This window comes from Triticum urartu, chromosome 5 (assembly GCF_003073215.2).
Source record: "Triticum urartu cultivar G1812 chromosome 5, Tu2.1, whole genome shotgun sequence".
Lineage (NCBI taxonomy): Eukaryota > Viridiplantae > Streptophyta > Magnoliopsida > Poales > Poaceae > Triticum > Triticum urartu.
The window spans coordinates 659,753,371-659,760,706 of NC_053026.1; the positions used below are offsets into that span (position 1 = coordinate 659,753,371).

A 7,336-nucleotide genomic window follows, 5' to 3' on the forward strand; every position below is an offset into this window, starting at 1 on the left:
GACCCTTCTCTTCAACGCAAGGTGCTAACTAAGACACTAAAAATCAGCTAACCACTCGTGAGTAGACACTAAAAACATCTAATGTACATAATTTTTTTATTAATGAAAATATATAGTAGAACTATTGTTCTACGGTTTCAGGGCCGAAAAAAAAACTAAATTAGGTATGCAAACCAGGAAAAATTACAGAGCAGAACCATGGTGGATTGCGTTTATCTAGTCAATTTGAAGCCCTAGAAAGCAAAAATCTAATTTTGTATTACCAATATCTACGCTAATTACAACTCATTGCCATGGCATTGCCTATCTCTTTCGTGGCTACCTGGTCTCATTTCTGAACAATGCAAGAATGGTGGTAACTTCTGAAAGGATCAACTAATATGAAGCTCAGATCAGGTACCATACATCACATGTTTCATGAGAGCACACTTGCCAAGAAGGAAAATTATAGTGAACTAACATCAACTAACATTGCAAATGTGCCTTCCACCATCATATTTGAGTTGATAGCTCCCCATCATGTTCTTTCATATCAAGGCTATCCTAAATCATCTTATCTGCAAATAAAACATGACACATTGGTAATATTTTCTCAAACATATTTAAAATGAGAAGGATGTTGGTAGAAAATAATTTTCTTCGTGTAGAGAACTCTAACAAACACATGACATGCGAATTAAAATTATCCACAAGGCCTTCTCCCCAAAGCGATCAGCTTCTCCTCCACCCGTCGGTGTAGCTGTTTGGACCTCTGCCCTTGTTCAATGATGGATCCTGGGAGGCGACCCTGCCGGTGAGGTTGTTGGCCCCCTCTCTCTTGACTTGCCACTCCAGTAACAAGAGGACCCTATGACTTTGGTGTTGTAAATTTATAGTTATGGTTAGGGGCATAGGTCATGCGCCAACACTCCCATGGTAGCGACAGACGACAACGCCGTGTAGAATAAGTTCACCCTGGATTTGTCTCCAACTCTGCGACGAGGAGGATTTTCTTGGGTTATTTTTCCGCCATTCCTCTTGGGCGGCAGACATAGGTTTGTCGGGTATTGCAAGTGAGGCGGCAATGATATTAGGCGTTGTCGTCTTTTGGATCCAACCGCATTACTAAGTAGTCTCTTCTATCTGTCATGGTGGAGTTTGTGAGAGTTGTTTTAGGAGTATTAGACCAGGTATTATCCCTGGTCAACGCGGGCTCCAACAATGATGCCCCCCACCCCACAGACACAACTCAGAAAGTGTATGGGTGATTGTGCTTTGAGGTTGTGATCTATCTATAAAGGGGAGGCAAGTGCCCTTTCGGATGTGGGCGATTATGCATCCGACTTGGACAAAATCTCCACCGAGCGCCTTGGCAACCGTCATTGTAATTTCTATGAAGTACCTTGTGATTTCTTCCATTACCAACATATTTTTTTTCCTATAACATTGCACGGATCCCATTTGTACCGAACAAGAAGATATACTCCCGGTATAAACTAATATAAGACCATTTAGATCAATAAGTAGTGATCTAAACGGTCTTACATTTAGTTTACAAAGGGAGCACCTTATAATGTATTGATTTACTCTCAACCAGCATCGACACCTACAAAATATGACGGAAATAGTAATTGGCGAATGTTCGCCAGGTAGCAACTACCAACAAACGCCTAAACTGCCACACGACCTTTACCCCTACTCAGCAGAGTGGATAAGTTTCTTACAACCAAACTTAAAGAAATGCCATAGCCGTTTTGCAAAAAAGCTTCCCAGTTCCCCCAAATACACTAAGGCCTCCTTCGGTTTGGAGGAATTTCATAGGAATTTTAGAGGATAGGATTTTTATAGGATTTTTTCCTTTAGAGCCCTTTGGTTCATAGGAATAGATTCCTATTCCTACATAGGATTGGTTCCTATCCTTCACATTTCATAGAAAAATAAAAATGAGCCTAGACTCAATGAAAAAAAAATTGGTGTCAACCAAATGACATCTCGTTTCCTATTCCTACTCATAGGATTTGAGATACATGTCATCTTATTTCTTACAAAATTTCTATTGCTATAATAATCTTATCCTATGAACCAAAAGAGGCCTAAAACTGCCCGACGAACCTTGGCAAATGTCATCTCTTGTGGTGAACGTTCGCAAGACATGGCAACCGAGTGAGTCGTCGATGGTGCCGGCTGAACCGAACTCTCCTCAGCCTCTACTCTGAACCTCATCCCCTGCTTTCTTCTTCTTCTTCTTCTTCTTCTTCTTCTTCTTCTTCTTCTTCTTCTTCTTCTTCTTTCTTCTACTTGTAACCTGAACTGGTATCCTGCTACCGATTCCATGAATCAAGGCATCAATGGAGAGAGGCCCTGGACGGAAGAGTGATTCTTGTGTGTGCTTGATTTGAACAGCAGAAATGAGATTCCATCAAGTAGATTTTGAACAAGCAGATTCAGCAAGTATTACAGGTTATATGGTTCTGGGCAGCAGCCGCGCGCGTAGCGGCTTGGCCATGACGACGGTGAACTCAGGCTTGTCGGCCAAGTCCACCTCGTCGCCTGCAACCTCCAGCGTCGTGTCCTCCTCCGTTGGCAATGGCACTGGCTTGATCTGTTGCTTCTTGCACTCCCTCCGCGGGTCAATCAGCGGCAGGAAGAGCTCCTTGTGCCGTTGCCTCAAGGCGAGCGCCGTCTTGAGACGCCCGCGGAAGATACGCTTGGTGATGGCCGAAAAGAAGGCGAAGACACTCGTTTTCCGCGCGGCGAACATGAGCCAATCGCGCTGCGAGCTTCTGGCCGAAGCACATGAGCGCCAGGAGGAAGAACATGGCGTGCCGGAATGCGTCCATGACCATGACCCCGCCGTCGGCGCCGAGGTCGGGCTCCCACAGCTTGTCAAGGAGCACGCGGCGCGAAGAGGCGGGCACGGGACGGGTGCAGCGTCTCGGAGACGAGGTTCCGCCGCAGGAGGCGCCATGCGGGCCCGTAGCTGGCGCCCGAGACGGTGCATCCGCTGTTGATGACGAGGTCCGGGCGGTCGGCCAGCGCTCCACCAGGAGAGCGTGGGCCACTCACCGGTCAGCCACGAAGATGGAGAGGCACCGGAGGAGGTGCTCAGCGTCAACCAAGGAGATGCGCAGCAACAGCACGGCGATCGGGCCCGGCGGGATCTTGGGTTTAGCGGCGCCGTGGTGCGCGAGTAGGCGGACGAAGAGCGGGATGAAGAGCAGGAGGAACCATGCGACCTCCCTGGTGACTCTGACTCCTTTGCGTTGGGTTGCTCCAACCCGGCCGACCGTCACTTGAGCTTGGCCCCCGTGACGGAAAAATGAGACCAATCCAAGGGTTAATCCTCGTTGGTTTTTTTATTATAGGAAAAACTTCGTGAGCACCGCGCATTCATGTCGAGATTTGAAGTTAGGTGGGCTGGCAGCAACCTCAGCTGCCCAACCAACGGGTGGACGCTCCGTCCTCCGCCCTTGATGGAGACTGCTCAACAATACCACGTGACAATGACATGATGTGGAAAGATTCTTGAGCAAAGCATGTTTATTTATCAATTTATCAGCTGCCAACAAAGGACGGATACGGGCGATTTGAGAGATTCATTCTCGAAAAAGTAAATAAGAGAGAGGCCTTGCAACCACCCATCTTTCAGTCAGTGAGGGAGACTGCCTCGTAGTCGTAGGGCCCTTTTCGAACACAAACAGGCCAGTAACACTGAATACACAAACATTTTTTGGTTTTGTCCCAGGTGCGTCCGCCCAAGAAAATAATCTTATACGACCTGGTCGTATGTGTCTGACCGAATCTCAAAGCAGCAATCTTCGTTCCGCAGGAGACCCTCTTCTGCATGTGACACGTGCCTGACCGAATCTCAGAGCAGCAATCATCGTTCCCAATTTCACCCAACCTTGATTCTTACGTCCAGAAAGCCATCTGCATCCTTCCAAGATTCCAGCTCTCCGCCGGCGGCGCAGCAAGATGGCACCACTCGACGACGGCAAGGGACCTATCAGCGAACAAACATGGCAGGCTCTTCAGTTGAACCTCCTCTAACAAACGACGACGATGATGACAGCTCTTCCACTCCAACAAGGATAAGCGATGGACGGTGACGCGAGCTGAGCCACCGAGGAACCTGACCATTTCCGGCAGGGATGGAGCACCAAGAGTTCGTCCTTCGTTGAGGAGCTCTCAGTAATTTTTTTTTTGAAAGTATACATACGTAGTAAGAGCAGGAATAGGGAGACATGAGCCCTTCTAGCAAGCTCCAAATGCTCTCTCAACCGTTACTCTAAGGTTGGAGTCTGAGATTAAACCGTCATGAGGAGTTCTAGGATAGTGCCTATTAGAGAACTCCTTCAGATGGTACCTGGTTTTCCTGATGGGTTGAACAACACCTTGCCGACATGCACAACCAGCATCTTCCAGGTAGAACTTGCCATCGGGGATGTTGATGCCATCATGACGACTCATGCTGTCACTGAGAATGTTAGCATTATGTGCTGATCCTTCCCAGCTAGCCGACACATATGTGAACTTCATATCGAAGTCAACAACAGCGAGCACATTATGTCTTGTGTAGTGCTTCCTCCCTCTATATGCTGCAACTTGTGACCTTGGCACCCTGGCAGTGACATGAGTACCAATCTATTGCTCAAATGCAATCATGGAATGGCATTACAAGATGTTGTTAGTGCTCACCTTGAAGTATACAACAGAACAATAACAACATATCAAGGCATGAACGACATACTATTAGTGCTCACCTTGAAGCACGGACACCATCTTGGGCTAGTGCGGATCTTGGCAGGAGTCCGGCTGGATGGTGACCTGATCATCTCTCCTCTTAGCTCCCCAACATCATAGAGCACTTGCTTCAAGTACCTGGAGATGGTCTCCATTGTTCTCCTAAAGGCGTTGTGTATAACCCTGAACCACTGGTTATGACCAACAACATGGAGGAAGATCGCTACTTGCTCTTCCAAAGTGGTGGGGATGCTATTTTCTAGTAGCCCCTGCTCCTGAACGTCTGCACAAGCCTGGCGAAAGGTGCTCTTTTCATTCGAAGCATCCACAGAGCCTCTGTGTCATTGCATTTGTAGATGTAGTTCAGATTCGCTATCCTCTCCTGATCCTGGATTAACATCGGACTATACCGGATGAAAGGTTTTTCTCATTCCGACGAACAACTCTCTTATGGACCAACAAGATCCAGGCGTGAAGCACAGCTATCAGCCATGCTTCCTGAACTACAAGCTTCATCCCTTCATCCACAACCTAAGCGACATCCATGATGCAGTCAGTGGTGGCGTTATCGACCCTAAACGATCCTATCAAACTACCTAGCACATAACAAAGGAGGGGGAGGGGTAGCTTACCAGCTTTAGGGTCGGGGAGACATGGCGGAGACAAGGATAGCCTGACGGAGTCGAAGAAGAAGGGGAGAGGCAGCTGTCGCTGCCGAGGAGTATTGTTGCCGCTGCTGGGGAGTGTTGCGGCCGCTACCAACGCTGCCACCGCTGTCGCAGCCGCAGATCTGAGTCACCGCCACTGCTGGTGCCAATAACAGAGGAGGGTTTGTCTTACAACTAGGGGTGAGCGAGTAAATGGGATGGTGAGGGTATATTTTGTGCCATCTCGCCTCTGCCGTTTTCCCACTGCCGCCATCTCTCACCGAATCCTCCCTACACCGCGCCCTACGCCGCGTCTTCGTTGTCTGCCTGACTCAGCCTAGCTCACTGGAAACGGCCGATTCGAGTGTTCTCAGCGAGCCAGACTCTGGGGTGCTTTAAATTTCGTGCCGATGGAAGCCAAGCCTCCTTGCAGGCAACCAAACGGCCATTTTCATCCCGCCCGAGCCTGATTAGGCTCTATGCAGCCTACCAAACGCGTTCTTAGACCCTTGTGCAACCACGGCATATGCTCTCCTTGAATAATTTGAATTGAGTAAAACGCATTTGTGGTCATTAAACTTGTGTCGAAAGCTCCATATCTGACTGTCTAACTCGTATCTTACTCTGCATTTTTTTGCGGGGAGTATCTTACTCTGTTGACTGGTCAAACGCCACATCATCCTCTCTACTTTACGCGGATCTCATCTACTCCTATCTCCTATCAGTGCGAAAAAGACAAAACTATGCGTTGTAGGGGAAACGAACCAGGAATCTCCCGCGGAGTCCATGTGTGGATAATAAGAGGGACAGCTTAACCTTAGCGTCATCGCCGCTGCGTGTGTGCACGTAGGTGATGAATCACGCATCGAAGGCGATGAGGTGGCGGCACGGTGTCAAGCAGCGGAGTAGGCGGCCACCAGCTTCTCCATCTCCTCTTGAGTTGTCCTGCCTAATTATCCTGATCTATTATTTGACTGCAACTACACGGAAACCAAACAGCGTTCATGTCACCATCTCCCCGTATACACGAGCATCTATGTACTATCTAGCCTTCACATGGTTTTAAAAAGGACAATCTAGCTCACACACACACAAAAAAAAAAACCTGGCAACAACAAAAAAGACAACGCACAATGTGGACCACAATCAGATGATGATATCAACAATGCCACATCTAGATGAGCCTTAGGCACACCCTAATTTCAAAGATATCTCTTTTTGTTCGATGCAAATTGGATGTGTCTAATGTTATAGGAAATACGAATGTGTGTACTGGACAGAAAATGCAGTGTGGCCGAGGCATTCGAAGGAGATTCATCCAAATCAGGATGGACAGTCGCCAACAATCGAAAAAGGCTCTCGCCCCGTATTTTTTTTAAATGGGGAAGCCCTTTGATGCATTCTTTTGACTTGTGAACAAATTTACATCATTCAAAAGCTCATCAAAAATAAAGCAGGGAGGATTAGCAAACCTCAATTGCCCATACACTCCTGAGTCAATGAAGAGGGCTGGCACGAGTGTCGGAACCCATGTCTCCGTGTCACGTCGATTGGGGATTGTCATGATCCTAGGTCCGCCACACTAGTCCACATCTCATCGCAGAAAGACACTAGATCCTTCTTCCGTTAGCCGCTTGTCTAGTCATAGGACACCAACATGTAGGGTAACGCAGTAGAAAACAAAAAAAAAATCCGACCTATGCGCCAGCCCAAGACCATTATGGAGACTGCATATATGGTTTGATCCTTTTTATTACCGACTCGTAGCGCAGCGGGAAGTAGAGTCGATGACGATCGGCGGTGCAGATCCCCGCAGCTAGGATTTACAACCTCCCGACCGTGAGGATGTATACACTCATCTGCTCCTCAGACAGCCCTCCGGGAGGTGGTCGAACAGCCCCACCCGGATGGTGTCGCGGACAGCCCTTCGGGAGGATCTTCGAAACTCGAACGGTCACTCGGACAGC

General features: G+C 48.1%; 1 pseudogene; it reads left to right on the forward strand.

Moving 5' to 3' along the window:
• The first annotated feature begins 1,127 nt into the window (after positions 1-1,127).
• LOC125507683 lies at positions 1,128-3,294 on the forward strand (annotated as a pseudogene).
• The last annotated feature ends 4,042 nt before the right edge of the window (positions 3,295-7,336 follow it).